The 19,682-nt window shown below is 60.7% G+C and overlaps 1 protein-coding gene across 1 annotated transcript in view; it reads left to right on the forward strand.

The window, feature by feature from the left end:
- The first annotated feature begins 9,248 nt into the window (after window positions 1-9,248).
- Window positions 9,249-19,682, forward strand: part of LOC146859454 (spermine oxidase-like) — a 47,218-nt gene continuing 36,784 nt past the window's right edge. Inside the window, exon 1 of the mRNA XM_085650170.1 lies at window positions 9,249-9,684. The gene's annotated coding sequence lies outside the window, so the exon portion shown is untranslated. The remainder of the gene's footprint in view (window positions 9,685-19,682) is intronic.

Here is a 19,682-nt window from a genome sequence, read left to right on the forward strand (position 1 = left end):
GAATGTGCCTTCAACAGAGGCTCTTCTCAAGACACTGGGAGGTTGCCGGGTGGCCGCCGTGTTTAGAGATCGTAGGCCTGTGTAGATGTATGTGCCTTCAACAGAGGCTCTTCTCAAGACACTGGGAGGTTGCCGGGTGGCCGCCGTGTTTAGAGATCTAGGCCTGTGTAGATGTATGTGCCTTCAGCAGAGGCTCTACTGAAGACACTGGGAGGTTGCTGGGTGGCTGCCATGATTCATGCAGCCGTTCAGCAACCTTTTTTATTTCATAAAAAACTCTCAAAGCAGGGATTTGCTTTTGAAAAACATGAAGCTAATGACCCTGACACATAGGGGATTTTCTCCCAGGTGGTTGGAATCATTCTGTTTTGTCGATTCCTGGCCACCAGGCTTTCCCTGGAAGTTGCAAACACTTAAAAATACATCATACCGTCCCCCTACTGCTCTAAGTAAGAGGGATGCACTGAATCCGACGGCCTCAACTATGTTGTGACATCGGTGGACAGACGTAGTAGGGGCCCCCCATCGAACACATCACGTCCACCTGACTCGAAGTATAGTGGACAAACCAACACGTTGACAGACACCGGTCCCAGTTTTCTTGTGTTTCGGTTCAGGGAAGACCTGGCCTTGCAGTTCGGGTTGGACTGTTCGGATTGGAGCAGGGTCAAGACTGATTTGCATACAGCTGGGCCCAAACTGAGGTGGCGGTTGGTGAGCGAAAGAACGATGGGTTGGAGTGCTACCCAAGCGATTGCCAGTGGTTAAACTTATTGCAAGCCGCCTCCCATCACCTTTTGTGTGTTTCGTGTACCGCCCTAAGTGGCATGGGTATGCCCAGACGTGGGTCCTGTGTACACTGTGTCACTTGAACCAAGCTGTACCCGGCTTAGGAGCCCATAACGAAAGTGAATCCGGTCCCAGGATGCTTGTTTCCGGTCCAGGGAGCACCTGGCCTGGCAGTTGGGGCTGGACTGTTCCCATGAGGCACAGGGTCAAAACTGATTTGCATACATTTGGCCCCAAACTGAGGTGGCGAAGTGAGCGAAAGAACGATGGGTTGGAGACTAGTGCTACCCGAGCGATTGTTCCAGAGTAGACGTCTTGCAAGCCGCCTCCCATCCCCTTTGGGTGTTTCAGGCACAGGCACTGTGTGTGACACGTTGTAGGTGAGCCCCTGGCTGCTAGACTCTTCCTTAGGCCTTTGTGTTTGTGCTGCCAAGCGCTCTTAACATGCAAGGCCACCAGTAGGGACGAGATGGGACTCCTACACCCTGCCCTGATGTGCACACTTGTATGATTGTGTCTGTACACTCACTGTGTGTGATGTAAAGCGCTGTGAGACCCTAAACTGGCGCTCTACAAGAAATGAAAGGAAAAGTCATGAGTGAATGCTCTTGTAACCATTCTCGGTCGTATAGTCACTCCTACAGACTGACACATCTGGCCCTCTTACAGTGCATGAGTGTTGGACCCGGCCTCGCAGAACGGCCCTCCGTGCACCCGCACCACCGAAACCTGGTACCTGCAGCCCCAACCACCCGGCCCAGCCGGCCCCTCCTACCAGAACACCCGCACCCGGCCCGGACATCCCCGTCCATGGCCTCCCTCCTTTCGGCCACCCCGGGCCCGCATGCCCACTTCATGCGTCAAGATGGCCGCCCGGCCCCAGCGCGACCCTGGCCTAGAGGCGCCACTCCGGCTGGAGGACATCACACTTCCAGGGGGATGAGAGAGGGAGGAGCAGTTTCTATCGCACCTCTGGACTCCCCTGGGACGATGGGTTTCGATCGGCCCTCCGGCCTCCCTGAGAGCTGGCTCCACGCCTGCTGGGTGTCTGGGACTCCTCCCGGCCCGGCCCTGAACGAGATCAAAAGACAATAGCAGAAAACCCCGACAAGCGACCCCCAGGTGACAAGACCCCTGCCTCCACCGACCCCGGACATCAAAGAGGGGTCGACCTATAACAAGGGGTGCTCCGGGCCGGTCCGGAGATTCGACGCTGGAACAACGTAAGCCTGCTGAGTGACTCGCGGCTCCTGAAAGATCGTAACATCTCTGAACTTGCGCCTAAGCCTGCTGAGTGACTCGCGGCTCCTGAAAGATCGTAACATCTCTGAACTTGCGCCTAAGCCTGCTGAGTGACTCGCGGCTCCTGAAAGATCGTAACATCTCTGAACTTGCGCCTAAGCCTGCTGAGTGACTCGCGGCTCCTGAAAGATCGTAACATCTCTGAACTTGCGCCTAAGCCTGCTGAGTGACTCGCGGCTCCCGAAAGATCGTAACATCTCTGAACTTACGCCTAAGCCTGCTGAGTGACTCGCGGCTCCTGAAAGATCGTAACATCTCTGAACTTGCGCCTAAGCCTGCTGAGAGACTCGCGGCTCCCCCAGATTCTCACGGCCCCACCGGACCCCGACTACGACCCCGTATCCCCCGGCTCGAGGATTGTGAGCTGTGCGCCGGATACGTCCCTGCTTGAACTTTTGCCAAAGACTGTCCCGCTACCCCCCTACCTTTCCGAGACTCTTGCACCCGTGCACACCGTGTACATATTTGCCGTGATAGCCTACTTGATAAAGATTGTTTCTGAGAATAACCGGTGTGATTACTCTGTGTCGTGTGGCGCCAGAAGTACGATCCTAGCTGCGAGATTCCTCCCCCTGGGGAGTCTCCCGCCAGTACCCGGCTACGATACTTTGAGGGTGGGTCTCAGGGTAGTCAGGACCCCCTTTCCGGGCTCCTCTGAGGTCGCCGTCTAACATTGGTGGCAAGCGACGGGATTCGGGCCCATCACCTAGAGATCGTACCGTGAACAACGGACGCACCACCGACAAGGATGGCAGAAGGAAGCGCCATGAGCCCCGCAGAAACCAACGCCAACAGGGTGTTCCAGGTGGAGCATCTAGGAGAATATACACACAAGGAGCTGAAGCAGTTTTGCAAAGAACTTAAAATCGCTACCACTGGTCTCAACACGAAGGAAGATTTGCAGAAAGCACTGAAAACTTGGGTGGAGACCGGGGCCTCCCGCCCGGAAGGCACGGGGGAGCGCCCCGACGAAACCGAACCTCCCCAAAGTGAAAGCAGCAGCAATCAGGTGCGAGGAGGCGTACCAGACGGGGGCTTCTCCCCAGAAGAACTCGCGGACAGAGAGAGAAGCCGCAATCATGAACTAGAGCTAGCCAAACTCAAAATTGAGGGCGAGTTGAAGTTAGCGGAAAAAAAACTAGCGGTAGAACAAATGCGTGTACAAGGCGAACTGGAGGAGAAAAAGCTCCAACGGGAGCACGAAGGAAGGAAGCTCCAGCTGGAGCACGAACGCAGCTTAAAGGAACTCGAGCTCAAGGCCCGAAACGAGGAAGGGAGGCCCCCAAGTAACCGAGAGACGGTCTCCCCAGCGGAACAGAAGGTCCACATCCCGAAGGATGTGGTCAAGGAATATTATAAAAACGATGACATTCAGCAATGGTTTCGGGCCTATGAGGTCGCCATGACCTCCCATCGGATCCCGGAGAAGGACTGGGGGGCGGGGTTGTGGGGGCGGTTTCTGAGCGAAGGAAGGGACACCCTGCTCGACCTACCCCTCTCCCTGCAGACCTCCTACAGCCACATGAAAGAGGCTCTACTCACAAGATACGGCCTCACCCCAGAAATGTACCGTCAGCGGTTCCGGGACTGCAGGAAGATCCCGGGCACCACATGGGTGGAATATGTAAACTTTTTCAGTCGGGCCTTCGATGGGTGGACCAAGGGCAGCAAGGTCACCACCCTGGCCGAACTCACTGATCTCATGTTGTGGGAACATCTAGCTGCGAACTGCTTCGTAGAGCTACGTCAACATCTGCTGGACAGTAAGCTCACAGATCCCCGGAAGCTGGCTGTGGAGGCCGACCGCTGGACCAACACCCGGGTCTCCCGGGGCATGGTAGGAGAGTACCCCCGAACCAGTCAGGGACCACCCCGCCAGAGAGGAGGAGGGAACCAGGGAGGGCCGAGAGAGTCCCAGCCTAGCCCCCCGAAGACACCACCTCCACCTTTCCCGGCGCCCCCTCCACCAGTAACCGGGCCCCCTGGGAAACGGGGACACCGGGTGACCGTCACATGTTTTCGCTGCCAGAAACCCGGGCACTACGCCAATGACCCAGAGTGCCCCATGGCCCCCCAAGTCCCCCCGATGAGACAGATGGCCAGCGTAGCCCTGGGGGAGGGGGTAGAGGAATCCGAAGAGTGGGAACCCGCAGCAATGGCCCTAGTATCCCTGGGAGATAGGGAGATGGTCCCTGGTAGCCTCCTCCCCTCCAACACCCAGAAGTATGGGCAGCTTGTCAAAATCAATGGCCACCAAGTAGAGGCCCTGCGAGACACCGGGGCCAGTATCACCGGTGTCCTCAGGCACCTAGTCCCCGAAGAGCAGATCCTCCCCAACGTCTTTTGCCCTGTGATATCCGCAGACAATAGAGAGAGCATGTGCCAGGTAGCCCTGGTGCCATTTGAGTGGGGAGGGGTGATAGGCAAACTCAAGGTGGCCGTAAGAACCTCCCAGCCGGTCGACTGCCTTTTAGGGAACGACCTAGAGAGTTCCCCATGGAAGCACGTAGAGCGTAAGGCCCACCTGGGAATGATGGGACTCCCCGAGTGGGTGTGCGCCACCACCCGATCTATGTCCGCCCGACTCACTCCCCAGAGGGAGGTCGAGAGCATCCCGATCGAAGAGATCAGAACAGTCCCCGCCGAGGGTCCTTCCGTCCCCCCATCAGAAGGGTCCGTCGCTAGCGATGAACCCACACCATCCGACCCGGACCCAGTCCCTGAGTTAGGCGATCTACCCGAGTTGGCCCAATGGCGCCACGAGGGCGGACCCACTCGGGAGGAGTTTTGCAGGGAGCAAGCCACTTGTCCGTCCCTGGTCGGGCTGCGGCGCCTAGCCGAGGGCCAAGCCGCAGGTGGCCAGACCGGGACGCACCAAATCTATTGGGAGAATAACATCCTGTACAGTGAGCAGAAGTCGGTGGAGCTGGGATCGGGACGGGTACTGGTGGTACCCCTCCGCTTCCGAGGTTTCCTCCTGGGTTTAGCCCACGACGTCCCCCTCGCCGGTCACCTGGGACAGGACAAGACGTACAACCGTCTTGTGACCCATTTTTACTGGCCTAAGATGAGAGCAGCGGTAGAGGCCCATTGCAAGTCCTGCCCCACGTGCCAGGCTAGTGGAAAGAGTGGAGGGAAACTCAAGGCTCCCCTCCAACCCTTCCCGGTCGTCAGTACCCCCTTCGAACGAGTCGGGATCGACATCGTGGGACCACTGGACCCCCCCACCTCCCAAGGCCACCGTTTTATCTTGGTCCTAGTGGACCACGCCACCCGCTACCCAGAGGCTATCCCCCTGCGCACCATTACGGCCCCTGTGGTGGGCCGGGCCCTGATGGGGATCTTTTCCAGGGTGGGGTTTCCCCGCGAGGTCGTGAGCGATCGCGGCACTAATTTTATCTCAAAGTATATGACGTCCCTGTGGCAACAATGTGGAGTGTCCTATAAGTTCACCACCCCGTACCATCCCCAAGGAAACGGCCTAGTAGAAAGATTTAATAGGACCTTGAAAGGGATGATCGCTGGCCTAGACGAACCCCTCCGGCGGAAGTGGGACGTCCTGCTCCCTTGCCTATTGTTCGCGTATAGAGAGGTCCCCCAGAAGTCCCTAGGATTCAGCCCGTTTGAGTTACTCTATGGGCACCCCGTCCGAGGTCCCCTCAGTTTGGTAAAGGAAGAGTGGGAGGCGGCACCCCAGACCACCCCCCGAGATGTGTTCCCATACGTCTTGGCCCTCCGGAACCAGACCAGGAAGTTCCGAGAACTGGCCGAGGCCAACCTGGAGGCGAGTCAAGAAGAGATGAAACGCTGGTACGACCAGAATGCCACTCTGGTTGAGTTCCAGCCGGGCCAGCAGGTGTGGGTCATGGCCCCCGTGAAGCCTGGCGCCCTCCAGGACCGATGGACTGGGCCGTACAAGGTGGTGGAGCGAAAGAGTCCAGTTACGTACTTGGTGGACGTCCAGTCGCCCCGGGACCCCCTCCGGGTCCTGCATGTGAACCGACTCAAGCCTCACTTCGTGCGGACAGAACTGAGCCTCCTGCTGGCCACCGATGACGGGGCCGAAGATGAGTCGGATCCCCTCCCGGACCTCCTGTGTGTCAAGGAGCAGGATGGCTCCGTGGAGGGAGTGAACCTTTCCCCAGCCCTCACGGCCCAACAACAAGCGGACTGCCGCCAGCTCCTAAGACAATTTGCCGATCTCTTCTCTCTGACCCCCCGGGTCACCAACTGGTGTGTTCATGACGTGGACACCGGGGACAGCCCGCCGGTGAGACACCGAGCCTACCGGGTTCCTGACCGGGTCCGGGCCTGCATTCAAGATGAGGTCTCGAAGATGCTGACCCTGGGGGTGATTGAGCCCTCTGACAGTCCCTGGGCCAGCCCCGTGGTCCTGGTCCCGAAGGCAGCGGCCCCCGGTGTCGCCCCCGAGCTCCGATTCTGCGTGGATTACCGGGGGCTCAATGACGTTACCCGAGCCGATGCCCACCCCATTCCACGAGCCGACGAACTCATTGACCGACTAGGGGCAGCTCGGTTCCTCAGCACATTCGACCTCACCTGCGGATACTGGCAGATTGCGCTCACCGAAGGAGCCAAGGAGCGGTCCGCTTTCTCCACCCCCGACGGGCACTACCGCTTCCGCGTGATGCCCTTCGGGATGAAAAATGCCCCGGCAACTTTCCAGCGACTGGTGAATAGGGTCCTGGCCGGGTTGGAACAGTTCAGCGCGGCATATCTAGACGATATCGCCGTCTTCAGTTCGGAGTGGAGTGAGCATCTCCAGCACCTCCGGAGGGTGCTAACCGCCCTGCGCCAGGCAGGCCTCACAGTAAAAGCTAGCAAGTGCCAGATCGGGCAAGGCTCCGTAGTCTACCTGGGGCACCGGGTCGGGAGCGGCCAGGTAGCCCCTCTACAACCAAAGATCGACGCCATCCTGGCCTGGGAACCACCCATCACCCAGACGGAGGTCCGAGCCTTCCTGGGACTCACAGGATACTACCGACGCTTCATTCGGGGATATGGCAGCCTGGTCGGCCCTCTCACCGAACTCACATCTAAAAAACAGCCAAAGAAGGTGCAGTGGACGGCTGCCTGCCAAGAGGCTTTCGATGCTCTAAAAAAGGCCATGTGCACTGCTCCCGTCCTCCAGGCTCCCGACTATGCCAAGGAGTTCCTAGTCCAGACCGATGCCTCCGAACATGGCATTGGGGCCGTCCTGTCCCAAGTGAATGACCAAGGCCTAGACCAGCCCGTCGCCTTCCTCAGTCGGCGGCTGCTGCCCCGAGAGCAGAGGTGGAGCACCATAGAGCGCGAAGCCTTTGCCGTGGTCTGGGCACTCAAGAAGCTACGACCCTACCTGTTCGGCACGCATTTCAGAGTCCAAACTGACCATCGGCCCTTGCGGTGGCTCATGCAGATGCGAGGAGAAAACCCCAAGCTACTGCGGTGGTCAATCTCCCTCCAGGGGATGGATTTCACCGTAGAACACCGCCCTGGTACGGACCACGCCAACGCCGACGGCCTCTCCCGGTTCTTCCGCCTCAGCGAAGAGAACCCCCCAAGATGATGGGCAGTTCTCTCCGGCTTTCAGCTGGGGGGGACGCGTGTTGGACCCGGCCTCGCAGAACGGCCCTCCGTGCACCCGCACCACCGAAACCTGGTACCTGCAGCCCCAACCACCCGGCCCAGCCGGCCCCTCCTACCAGAACACCCGCACCCGGCCCGGACATCCCCGTCCATGGCCTCCCTCCTTTCGGCCACCCCGGGCCCGCATGCCCACTTCATGCGTCAAGATGGCCGCCCGGCCCCAGCGCGACCCTGGCCTAGAGGCGCCACTCCGGCTGGAGGACATCACACTTCCAGGGGGATGAGAGAGGGAGGAGCAGTTTCTATCGCACCTCTGGACTCCCCTGGGACGATGGGTTTCGATCGGCCCTCCGGCCTCCCTGAGAGCTGGCTCCACGCCTGCTGGGTGTCTGGGACTCCTCCCGGCCCGGCCCTGAACGAGATCAAAAGACAATAGCAGGAAACCCCGACAAGCGACCCCCAGGTGACAAGACCCCTGCCTCCACCGACCCCGGACATCAAAGAGGGGTCGACCTATAACAAGGGGTGCTCCGGGCCGGTCCGGAGATTCGACGCTGGAACAACGTAAGCCTGCTGAGTGACTCGCGGCTCCTGAAAGATCGTAACATCTCTGAACTTGCGCCTAAGCCTGCTGAGTGACTCGCGGCTCCTGAAAGATCGTAACATCTCTGAACTTGCGCCTAAGCCTGCTGAGTGACTCGCGGCTCCTGAAAGATCGTAACATCTCTGAACTTGCGCCTAAGCCTGCTGAGTGACTCGCGGCTCCTGAAAGATCGTAACATCTCTGAACTTGCGCCTAAGCCTGCTGAGTGACTCGCGGCTCCCGAAAGATCGTAACATCTCTGAACTTACGCCTAAGCCTGCTGAGTGACTCGCGGCTCCTGAAAGATCGTAACATCTCTGAACTTGCGCCTAAGCCTGCTGAGAGACTCGCGGCTCCCCCAGATTCTCACGGCCCCACCGGACCCCGACTACGACCCCGTATCCCCCGGCTCGAGGATTGTGAGCTGTGCGCCGGATACGTCCCTGCTTGAACTTTTGCCAAAGACTGTCCCGCTACCCCCCTACCTTTCCGAGACTCTTGCACCCGTGCACACCGTGTACATATTTGCCGTGATAGCCTACTTGATAAAGATTGTTTCTGAGAATAACCGGTGTGATTACTCTGTGTCGTGTGGCGCCAGAAGTACGATCCTAGCTGCGAGATTCCTCCCCCTGGGGAGTCTCCCGCCAGTACCCGGCTACGATACTTTGAGGGTGGGTCTCAGGGTAGTCAGGACCCCCTTTCCGGGCTCCTCTGAGGTCGCCGTCTAACAATGAGGATTTCTTACCTACGGGGGTTGTGAAGTGACAACGACATGTGAGGCTCCAGCATGGATTAGACTGGAGCACAAGGGTGCTGATGGCCCTTGAAGTGAGGCCTTTGTGTTGGGCCCGCCTGGAAGCGAGAAGCAGAGAAACCCCCTCCCCCCTCTCCCCTCCCCCCCACACCTTGGCATTTTGCTTCTGAGTGTCCCGGTGTCTGTAAATGACACTGGGACAAAGTCAGCATGTTTCACCGGTGCTGGCCAGCATCCGGCTGAATAAGAGACGCGGGATCCGGCGCGGTCTGTGAGTGTGCCCGTGCATGGCGGTGGGCACGGATGGGGCACAGACGCGGCCTGGCCCCCTAGTGCGGGCTGAATGAGCGCGGTTACACCCGAGGAAGCTGTCCCTTTCAGGCCAGGCTGGGTGGGATGGTCGTGCCAAGACTGCCAGGGAGGCCAGCTGGTGCCAGGGGAGGGCGGCCCTGCCACTGAACCCTTCTTGTCGCCCCTCCCTGACTGTGGCACGCTCATCTTTTCAAAGTTCAGGTGCAGCGCCCGGTTCTCTTATCAATGGCAGAGACCGCTCAAAGTCCGGCCTGCCCGCTCCCTGCCCTGCGGAGAGAGCACAGGGCCCCTGGCACGGCGACCAGAGCAGCACGACTCCAGGACACAGCTGAGGACGAGCAGTGCATGACAGGTGAGCGCCATGTGTGAGCTGCGACGAGAATAGCCGCGGGGCCGGAAGGCAGCTCGGAAATGCTTAGCTATAAAGAGGAGACACTAGTGGGGCCCAGCACGGAGTGGGGTGCATCGGCAGAGCAGGCAGGGGCCCCAGAGCTGCACCAGACGAGGGTGCTGCAGGTACGGGGTGAGGTGCATCGAAGGAGCTGGACCAGCAGAGGGCGCTGCAAGCACGGGATGAGGTGCATCGGCAGAGCTGGCAGGGGCCCCAGACCTGGACCAGCAGAGGGCGCTGCAGGTACGGGGTGAGGTGCATCGGCAGAGTTGGCAGGGGGCGCTGCAGGTAGGGGGTGAGGTGCATTGGCAGAGCTGGCAGGGGCCCCAGGGCTGGACCAGCAGGGGGCGCTGCAGGTACGGGGTGAGGTGCATCGGCAGAGCTGGCAGGGGGCCCAGAGCTGGACCAGCAGGGGGCGCTGCAGGTACGGGTGAGGTGCATCGAAGGAGCTGGACCAGCAGAGGGCGCTGCAGGCAAGGGGTGAGGTGCATCGGCAGAGCTGGCAGGGGCCCCAGACCTGGACCAGCAGAGGGCGCTGCAGGTAGGGGGTGAGGTGCATCGGCAGAGCTGGCAGGGGCCCCAGAGCAGGACCAGCAGGGGGCGCTGCATGTACGGGGTGAGGTGCATCGAAGGAGCTGGACCAGCAGAGGGCGCTGCAAGCACGGGATGAGGTGCATCGGCAGAGCTGGCAGGGGCCCCAGACCTGGACCAGCAGGGGGCGCTGCATGTACGGGGTGAGGTGCATCGGCAGAGCTGACAGGGGCCCCAGGGCTGGACCAGCAGGGGGCGCTGCAGGTACGGGGTGAGATGCATCGAAGGAGCTGGACCAGCAGAGGGTGCTGTAGGTACGGCGTGAGGTGCATTGACGGAGCAGGCAGGGGCCCCCAGAGCCGGACCAGCAGGGGGCGCTGCAGGTACGGGGTGAGGTGCATCGGCAGAGCTAGCAGGGACCCCGGAGCCGGACCAGCAGGGGGCGCTGCAGGTACGGGGTGAGATGCATCGAAGGAGCTGGACCAGCAGGGGGCACTGCAGGTACGGCGTGAGGTGCATTGACGGAGCAGGCAGGGGGGCCCCCAGAGCCGGACCAGCAGGGGGCGCTGCAGGTATGGGGTGAGGTGCATCGGCAGAGCTGGCAGGGTCCCCAAAGCTGCACCAGCAGAGGGTGCTGCAGGTATGGGGTGAGGTGCATCGGTAGAGCTGGCAGGGGCCCCAGAGCTGGACCAGCAGAGGGCGCTGCAGGCACGGGGTGAGGTGCATCGAAAGAGCAGGCAGGGGCCCCAGAGCAGGGCCAGCAGATGGCGCTGCAGGTAGGGGGTGAGGTGCATCGGCAGAGCTGGCAGGGGCCCCAGAGCAGGACCAGCAGGGGGCGCTGCATGTACGGGGTGAGGTGCATCGGCAGAGCTGGCAGGGGCCCCAGACCTGGACCAGCAGGGGGCGCTGCATGTACGGGGTGAGGTGCATCGGCAGAGCTGACAGGGGCCCCAGGGCTGGACCAGCAGGGGGCGCTGCAGGTACGGGGTGAGGTGCATCGAAGGAGCTGGACCAGCAGAGGGCGCTGCAGGCAAGGGGTGAGGTGCATCGGCAGAGCTGGCAGGGGCCCCAAAGCTGCACCAGCAGAGGGTGCTGCAGGTATGGGGTGAGGTGCATCGGTAGAGCTGGCAGGGGCCCCAGAGCTGGACCAGCAGAGGGCGCTGCAGGCACGGGGTGAGGTGCATCGAAAGAGCAGGCAGGGGCCCCAGAGCAGGGCCAGCAGATGGCGCTGCAGGTACGGGGTGAGGTGCATTGGCAGAGCTGGCAGGGGCCCCAGAGCAGGACCAGCAGGGGGCGCTGCAGGTACGGGGTGTGGTGCATCGGCAGAGCTGGCAGGGGGGCCCAGTGCTGGACCAGCAGATGGCGCTGCAGGTACGGGGTGAGGTGCATCGGCAGAGCTGGCAGGGGCCCCAGAGCAGGACCATCAGGGGGCGCTGCAGGTACGGGGTGAGGTGCATCGGCAGAGCTGGCAGGGGGGCCCAGAGCTGGACCAGCAGGGGGCGCTGAAGGTACGGGGTGAGGTGCATCGAAGGAGCTGGACCAGCAGAGGGCGCTGCAGGCACGGGGTGAGGTGCATCGGCAGAGCTGGCAGGGGCCCCAGAGCTGGACCAGCAAGGGGCGGTGCAGGTACGGGGTGAGATGCATCGAAGGAGCTGGACCAGCAGAGGGTGCTGCAGGTACAGCGTGAGGTGCATTGACGGAGCAGGCAGGGGGCCCCCCAGAGCCGGACCAGCAGGGGGCGCTGCAGGTACGGGGTGAGGTGCATTGACGGAGCAGGCAGTGGGCCCCCAGAGCCGGACCAGCAGGGGGCGCTGCAGGTACGGGGTGAGGTGCATCGGCAGAGCTGGCAGGGGCCCCGGAGCTGGAACCGGAAAAGCAGGGAATGTCGCAGGTCAGGAATGAGGTGCATTGATACAGCTGTGTGGGGTCAGTACTGAAGGAGTGGGGGTGCCGCCATAAAGGATTGAGGTCCATTGATACAGCTGTGTGGGGTCAGTACTGAAGGAGTGGGGGTGCCGCCATAAAGGATTGAGGTGCATTGATACAGCTGTGTGGGGTCAGTACTGAAGGAGTGGGGGTGCCGCCATAAAGGATTGAGGTGCATTGATACAGCTGTGTGGGATCTCAGTACTTAAGGAGCGGGGGGTGATTCAGGTCTTGTCTGAGGTACATTGATACAGCAGTGTGGGGTCTGAGCACTGAATTAGCGGCGTGCCGCAGGCCAGGACTGAGGCTCATTCATACAGCTGTGCCGGGTCTCAGACTCAGAACTGAAGGAGCAGGGTGCTGCGGGTCAGGAGTGAGGTGCATTGATACAGCTGTGTGGGGTCTCAGTCCTTAAGGAGCGGGGGTGCTCTCTTCAAAATTGATTACATGTACCTTAGGTACACCACAGATTGGATTCTGTTAGACGGACCGGGAGGGTCGGCCGAGGACAAGGGGAGAGGTCTCCGGGGAGAGCCGTCTCCAGCGATCGTACAGATGAATAACTTCCCCCCCACAGATATACACCACACAAGGATAGGATTTAACGTTCTTTATAGGTGATTTCTTAAGGTACGATGAAATGGTACAAGGAGGTCTGGACTCAGGGGTCCCCTCGATTCTAGTCTCTTGGTTTGGGAAAAGGGGGTAGCGGGACAGTCTGGTTACCAATCTGGTAGCTGAGATGGTATGGTGGATAGCTCACAATCCTCGAGCTCGGTGTTCTAGCTTGGACGGGCCGCGGCAGCGCCAGCAGGTCCCGGTGAAGATGGTCGTTACACAGTCCGCGGCAGCGCCAGCAGGTCCCGATGAAGGTGGTTCGTTACAACGGTCCGCGGCAGCGCCAGCAGGTCCCGACGAGGATGGATGATGCAGAAGGCCGCGGCAGCGCCAGCAGGCAGGACGATATTTCACAAGGCAGGGCTACGGCAGCGCCAGTAGTCCGTCAAGGCTGAGTTCTTCTCGGTGTCTCTCGACTCCAGGATACAACTGCCTTCCTGCTCTGGAGCTGCCCTAGTTATAGGTCTGGCGCCCTTTGATGTCCGGACCCTCGCACTTGGAGGTCGGGGGGTCCGGGATGAGGGAGTCCAGACACCCAGCAGGGGGTGGAGCCAGCGCCTGGGGGAGCTGGAGGGCGATCGGCACCTGGCGGGGGAGAGCCATCGACACTTCTTCTCCCATTGACCTGCCAAGTGGTCCGTTCACCTCCGGGGTGGATGGTGGTGCCGGTATGTCGGGGCCGGCCAGGCCCAGGGTTAGGGTCGAGCTGAGGCCACGCGGCCTCGTGGCGCAGTGTCCAAGATGGCGGCTGATCCGGCCGGGGGAGCCGGTAGTGGTTCGGCCCCATGATACATGGCTGTCCGGGGGCAGGAGTTCCGTTGGGAGACGGGGTGCGGGTTGCCCTTGTGGGTAACACCTGGGAGTCCGGGGCTTGGGCCCTGTCATGCGGGGAGGGAGCAAGCCCTTCATGTGGCCTGTCCAACATGCGTCCCCCCCAGCTGAAGGCGGGGAGAGTCACCCATCCTCTTGGGGACTCTCCTCGTCGAGGCGGAAAAAGCGTGACAGGCCATCTGCGTTGGCGTGGTCTTGGCCCGGTCGATGTTCCACAGTGAAGTCCATTCCCTGCAGGGAGATGGACCAGCGCAATAGTTTTGGGTTTTCCCCCCGCATCTGCATTAGCCACTGCAGGGGTCGATGATCGGTTTGCACCCGGAAGTGGGTACCGAAGAGATAGGGCCGGAGCTTTTTGAGGGCCCATACTACTGCGAAGGCCTCCCTCTCGATTGTGCTCCAGCGCTGTTCTCGGGCCAGGAGGCGTCTGCTGATGAAGGCCACCGGCTGGTCAAGACCCTCGGGGTTCAGCTGGGAAAGAACCGCCCCGATGCCGTGGTCGGAGGCGTCCGTTTGCACAATGAATTCCCGACTGTAATCGTGGGCCTGGAGCATAGGGGCGGTGCACAGGGCGGCTTTCAGCTTCTCGAAGGCCGCTTGACAGTCGGGGGTCCAGTTAATCTTCTTCGGGTGGTTTTTGGACGTGAGACCCGTGAGGGGCCCCACAATGCTGCCATAGTCCCTCACGAACCGCCGGTAGTAGCCGGTGAGTCCCAAGAAGGCTCGGACCTCGGTCTGCGTGACTGGGGGTTGCCAGGACTGAATGGCAGCAATTTTGAGTTGCAGAGGGGCCACCAGACCACTTCCCACCTGGTGTCCGAGGTAGGTCACGGACCCCTGACCAATTTGGCATTTGCCGGCCTTGATCGTGAGGCCGGCCCGCTGGAGGGCTTGCAGGACCTCTCGGAGGTGGTGGAGGTGGTCGGACCAGTGGCGGCTGTATACAGCGATGTCGTCCAGGTAGGCGGCGCTGAACTCTTCGAGCCCCGCCAAGACCTGGTTCACTAGACGCTGAAAAGTAGCTGGGGCATTCTTCATGCCCAAGGGCATGACCTTGAAGTGGTAGTGGCCATCGGGGGTAGAAAAGGCGGACCGTTCTTGGGCCCGGGGTGTGAGACCGATCTGCCAGTAGCCCGCTGTCAGGTCGAAGATGCTGAGGTAGCGGGCAGCCCCCAGGCAGTCGATCAATTCATCCGCTCGGGGGATGGGATGTGCGTCGGTCCTGGTGACAGCGTTCAAGCCCCGATAGTCGACGCAGAATCGGAGTTCAGGAGTGGTGCCGGGGGCAGCGGCTTTGGGGACCAGCACGACCGGGCTGGCCCAGGGGCTGTCCGAGGGCTCGATGACCCCGAGCGTGAGCATCTTGGATACTTCCTCTTGGATGCAGGCCCGCACCCGATCTGGTACGCGGTAGGCCCGGTGTCGGATAGGGGGACTGTCCCCAGTGTCCACGTCGTGCAAGCACCAAGGGGTGATCCCTGGGGTGAGGGAAAACAGAGTAGCAAACTGCAGCAGGAGGTCCCGGCAGCCCTGGCGTTGCTCTGGGGTGAGGGCATCGGAGAGCCGGACCCCGTCCACGGAACCGTCTTTCTCCTGAGTCTTCAGGAGATCAGGGAGAGGCTCGGAGTCTTCTTCCGCCCCACTGTTTGTAGCCATCAGGAAGCTGAGTTCCGAGCGCACAAAGTGGGGTTTGAGTCTGTTGGTGTGGAGGACCCGGAGGGGGTTCCGGGGGGACTCCATATCGATGAGATAGGTGACGGGGCTCTTGCGTTCGACCACTTTGAAGGGCCCCGTCCACTTATCTTGCAAGGCACATGGTTCGGTGGGGGACATCACCCACACTTGTTTACCAGGTTCGAATTCGACGGAGGAGGCATTCTGATCGTACCATTTTTTCATGTCCTCCTGACTGGCCTCAAGATTCGCTTTTGCCATTTCCCTGAATCGCCGGGTCTGATTGCGTAGTGCCAGGAGGTACTTGAAGACGTCTGGAGGGGTCTTTAGGGGGGCCATCTCCCAACCTTCTTTGACTAGGCTGAGGGGCCCTCGCACAGGGTGCCCGTACAGGAGTTCGAAAGGGCTAAAACCGAGGGACTTCTGGGGAACTTCTCGATAGGCGAAGAGGAGGCACGGAAGTAGTACATCCCACTGGCGACGGAGGGGCTCTTCCAATCCCCCAATCATTCCCTTGAGTGTGCGGTTGAATCGCTCAACTAGTCCGTTCCCTTGAGGATGATAGGGGGTCGTGAATCGGTAGGTGACCCCGCACTGTTGCCAGAGGGACTTCATATATTTCGAGATAAAGTTTGTGCCTCGGTCGCTGACGACTTCTCGGGGGAAGCCCACCCGGGAGAAGATCCCCATTAGGGCCCGGCCGACCACCGGAGCTGTTACAGTTCGCAGGGGCACAGCCTCGGGGTAGCGGGTGGCGTGGTCCACCAGTACCAGGATGAACCGATGTCCTTGTGCTGTGCGGGGGTCCAGGGGCCCCACAATGTCTATTCCTACCCTCTCGAACGGGGTGGTGACCACTGGGAAGGGTTGCAGAGGTGCTTTGAGCTTGCGGCCGCTCTTCCCGCTGGCCTGGCACGTGGGGCAGGACCGGCAGTGGTTGAGGACGTCGTTTCGCATCCTCGGCCAGAAAAAGTGGGTCACCAGGCGACTGTAGGTTTTGTCCTGGCCCAGGTGTCCAGCCAGGGGGACATCGTGGGCCAAATTTAGCAGGAAGTCTCTGAAACGGAGGGGCACCACCAGCACTCGACTGGCCCCTAACTCCGCGATTCTTTGTTCGCTGTATAACAGGTCGTTATCCCAATAGACCCAATGGGCTCCGGTGGAGTCCCCTGCGCTCTGGGCGATGGCTTGCTGGCGGAGTCCCTCGAGGGAGGGACAGGTCTTCTGCTCCTGGCGGAACTGTTCCTGGGTGGGCCCCCCTTCTTGACGCCACTGAGCCAGGCCGGGAAGGTCCTGGGGCTGGGCGACCCCTTCGGGGGTTGGCTCTGGGGGGTCGGTATAGTCGGTGTCCTCTACTGGAGCGATCGGGGGAGGAGGTGCTGGCCATTCTGGTTCTTCTGGTCGGGGGATGGCACGGGCGGCCATGGACCGGGTGGTTACGCACGCCCAGTCCGGGAGGCCCAGCATCCCCAGGTGCTCTCTTCTTTCGACGGCGGCCCACGGGGAACTCTCAAGGTCATTCCCCAGGAGACAGTCCACGGGGGCATCATCCCGGACCGTCACCTTCAACATGCCGGAGACCCCTCCCCATTCGAAGGGGACGCAGGCCATCCGACATAGACTCTCGGAATTGTCGGCTGAGCGGACGGGGCAGAGAATGTTCGGCAGGATCTGCTCTGGTTTCACCAGGTGACAGCGGACGGCCGTCACACTGGCCCCTGTGTCACGTAGGGCTTCGGCCCGGCGCCCATTAATGTTCACCGACTGGCTATACTTTCTGGTGTTGGCGGGTAGGGGAGCCCGCGGGACCATGTCTTTTCCCCCTAGGCACGCTAGAACCATGGCGGCTGGTTCCCACTCTTGTTGTGCCTGCTCATATTCTTCCTGTTCCTCGGAGATTTGTTCTCCCCCCAGGGCGGCGGCAGCTACCTGGCGGGGTTTTGGCGTTTGGTTCTGCGGGCAGTTCGGGTCATTGGCGTAGTGGCCGACTCGCTGGCATCGGTGACACGTGACGTTGGCTCGGAACCCCGGGCGCATCGGGGGGTTGCCCCGGCCGGCCGGGGGCGGGGTGCTGGCCGCGGGAGTGGCCGGGACGGTGTCTCGCCCTCGCCCCTGGCCTCCTCCTCCTCCTCGGGGACGGTGCTGACCTTGGTTGTTCCGGTTTTGCTCGTGTGGGCCTCTCCGGCCCACTCGGGTGCTTTCCCACCGGTCAGCTTCGGCGGCGAGTTGCCGTGGGTCAGTCAATTTACTGTCGAGGAGGTGCTGCCTGAGCTCGACGAAGCAGTTGTTAGACAGGTGCTCCCACACCATGAGATTAAAGAGTTGCTCGTAGGTCGTTACGTGGCTTCCCTTGATCCAACCCTCGAAGGCTCGGCTGAAATAGTTGACATATTCCACCCAAGTTGTACCCGGGATCCGGGTGCAGTCTCGGAACCTCTGGCGGTACATTTCGGGTGTGAGCCCATATCGGGTGAGGAGGGCAGCCTTCATGTGGTCATAGGATGACATCTGATGGTCTGGGAGCTGCAGTAGGGCATCGCGGCCTTCGTTGACGAACCTCCCCCATAGGCCGGCTCCCCAGTCACTTCGATCGATCCGGTGGGAGGTCATGGCGATCTCGTAGGCTTTGAACCACTGTTGTATGTCGTCCTCTCGGACATACTCTCGGACAACATCCTTGGGGATGTGGACTTTCTTTTCGGTTGCTCCCGGGGTGCGCGGTCGCTCAGGCACCTCCGGTTCTTTATTCTGTTTCCGTAGTTCTATTTCTGCCAGTTTGCGCTCGTGTTCGAATGTTAGTCTTTTTTCTTCGAGCTCTCTCTGCCTCTGTTTTTCTTCCCGTTCTTCTCGGAGCCGCAGATGTTCTAGGTTCAGTTTTTGCTCGGCTAATTTTAGTTCACCGTCCATTTTGAGTTGTGCCATTTCCAACTCATGTAATCTGTTTCTTTCTCTTTCTTGGATCTCTTCCTGCGAGAGGCCCGTTCCTCGCTCCTCGGGAGCCGTGGCGTTCCCCTCCGATGCTGCACCGTTTTGGTCTGGGGATCCGGCGACCCCGGTTTCCGCCCACGACTCAATGGCGTGCTTCAAATCGTCTTTGGTACTCAGGCCGGTGGTAGCAATGCCTAGTTCCATGCAGAATTGTTTCAGTTCACGATGGCTATACTCTTCCAATTTATCCATCTGGAATTTCTCGGTGGATCCGCTCTCTTTGGTTGACATCGTGGTTTTGTCGTGGGGTGAGCTACTCTCTGTACGATTACGCGTTGATTCGGATCGCGCCGCTGGCCACCAATGTTAGACGGACCGGGAGGGTCGGCCGAGGACAAGGGGAGAGGTCTCCGGGGAGAGCCGTCTCCAGCGATCGTACAGATGAATAACTTCCCCCCCCCACAGATATACACCACACAAGGATAGGATTTACCGTTCTTTAAAGGTGATTTCTTAAGGTACGATGAAATGGTACAAGGAGGTCTGGACTCAGGGGTCCCCTTGATTCTAGTCTCTTGGTTTGGGAAAAGGGGGTAGCGGGACAGTCTGGTTACCAATCTGGTAGCTGAGATGGTATGGTGGATAGCTCACAATCCTCGAGCTCGGTGTTCTAGCTTGGACGGGCCGCGGCAGCGCCAGCAGGTCCCGGTGAAGGTGGTCGTTACACGGTCCGCGGCAGCGCCAGCAGGTCCCGATGAAGGTGGTCGTTACACGGTCCGCGGCAGCGCCAGCAGGTCCCGATGAAGGTGGTCGTTACACGGTCCGCGGCAGCGCCAGCAAGTCCCGATGAAGGTGGTTCGTTACAACGGTCCGCGGCAGCGCCAGCAGGTCCCGACGAGGATGGATGATGCAGAAGGCCAAGGCAGCGCCAGCAGGCAGGACGATATTTCACAAGGCAGGGCTACGGCAGCGCCAGTAGTCCGTCAAGGCTGAGTTCTTCTCGGTGTCTCTCGACTCCAGGATACAACTGCCTTCCTGCTCTGGAGCTGCCCTAGTTATAGGTCTGGCGCCCTTTGATGTCCGGACCCTCGCACTTGGAGGTCGGGGGGTCCGGGATGAGGGAGTCCAGACACCCAGCAGGGGGTGGAGCCAGCGCCTGGGGGAGTTGGAGGGCGATCGGCACCTGGCGGGGGAGAGCCATCGACACTTCTTCTCCCATTGACCTGCCAAGTGGTCCGTTCACCTCCGGGGTGGATGGTGGTGCCGGGATGTCGGGGCCGGCCAGGCCCAGGGTTAGGGTCGAGCTGAGGCCACGCGGCCTCGTGGCGCAGTGTCCAAGATGGTGGCTGATCCGGCCGGGGGAGCCGGTAGTGGTTCGGCCCCATGATACATGGCTGTCCGGGGGCAGGAGTTCCGTTGGGAGACGGGGTGCGGGTTGTCCTTGTGGGTAA

This window comes from Triturus cristatus, chromosome 3_2 (assembly GCF_964204655.1).
Source record: "Triturus cristatus chromosome 3_2, aTriCri1.1, whole genome shotgun sequence".
In the NCBI taxonomy this organism is placed as follows: Eukaryota; Metazoa; Chordata; class Amphibia; order Caudata; family Salamandridae; genus Triturus; species Triturus cristatus.